The sequence below is a fragment of the Schistocerca nitens genome, chromosome 1 (assembly GCF_023898315.1).
Source record: "Schistocerca nitens isolate TAMUIC-IGC-003100 chromosome 1, iqSchNite1.1, whole genome shotgun sequence".
Classification (NCBI taxonomy): domain Eukaryota; kingdom Metazoa; phylum Arthropoda; class Insecta; order Orthoptera; family Acrididae; genus Schistocerca; species Schistocerca nitens.
In genome coordinates this window covers 102,638,330-102,639,771 of record NC_064614.1, presented here as the reverse complement: position 1 = coordinate 102,639,771, position 1,442 = coordinate 102,638,330, and positions in this window count along the sequence as shown.

Sequence of the window (1,442 nt, the reverse complement as noted above, 5' to 3'; positions counted from 1 at the left end):
CTGTGAGCTGGGGCATTGTCTTGGTGAAAGATCCATGACTTTTTTCTCCACAAATCGTTCCGTTTTCTCCGTACTCGCTCACGTAGGGTAGCCAGGACGCTAATGTAGTAATGCTGATTCACTGTTTGTCCCTCTGGTACCCAATCAATGTGCACAATCCCTTTGATGTCAAAAAAAACAATCATCATTGCCTTGAATTTCGATTTTGACATTCGTGCTTTTTTTTTGTCGTGGAGAACCAGGAGTTTTCCAATGCATCGATTGGCGTTTAGTTTCGGGATCGTAAGTAAAAAACCACGATTCATCGCAAGTAATAACATTTTGTAAGAAGGTGGGATCACTTTCAATGTTTTCCAGGATGTCAGAACAAATCATTCTTCGGCGTTCCTTCTGTTCAATTGTGAGACACTTTGGAACCATTTTTGAACACACTTCGTTCATGTTGAAACTTTCATGAAGAATCTGCCTAACACTTTCCTTGTCAACTCCTGTTAACTCAGACACTGCTCTGATTGTTAAACGGCGATCTTGTCGAACAAGTTTACCGATTTTTTCAATGTTTGCATCAGTTTTTGCTGACAATGGTCTGCCAGTGCGAGTGTCATCACTGGTGTCTTCGCGGCCATCTTTAAATCGTTTAAACCACTCAAACACTTGTGTTCGCGATAAACAATCATCGCCGTACACTTGTTGTAACATTACAAACGTTTCACTTGCAGATTTTCCTAGTTTGAAACAAAATTTGATGTTAACACGCTGTTCTTTCTGTACACTCAACATTTTCCGACGCACAGACAAAACGTCAACTACTTAAAACAGACGCCACGGGCAGACTGAGTGCAGGAGGCAGATGAAACTCGAGCAGTAGGCGGAGCGAGAGTCACGTGACAGGCCATGTGACTTTCAGCCTTATTGCATTCGTTTTATTGTTTCACCATTACTAGTCCGGTTTTTTTCTAGCCACACCTCGTACATTAGGAGGTTTCCCATGACTTTCGTCACCCCAGTGTATACTGAATGGTGAGCAAAAACTCATATCCACTCTCCCTGCCAGTTCCATAATTGAATGGTTAGCATCCGTTGCCTTCGTCGTGGAAGGTTCTGGGTTTGATTTCTGGTACCCCCCCCCCTCCCACTATGAACGGGACCCAATAACACTCGTGAGGCAGATGAGGAGCTGTCAGAATAAAGTAGCAGCGTCATCACCAGGGTTGTTGATGATGATGGTGATGATGTTTTGTCTGTGGGGCGCTCAAGTTCGCGGTTATCAGCGCCCGTACAAATTCCCAAACTTTGCTGAATCCAAATTCGCCACTTTCATGAATGATGATGAAATTATGAGGACAAAAAAAAAACACCCAGTTATCTCGAGGCAGGTGAAAATCCTGACCCCGCCGAGAATCGAACCTAGGACCCCCTGCTGGGTAATCGAGAACGCGACC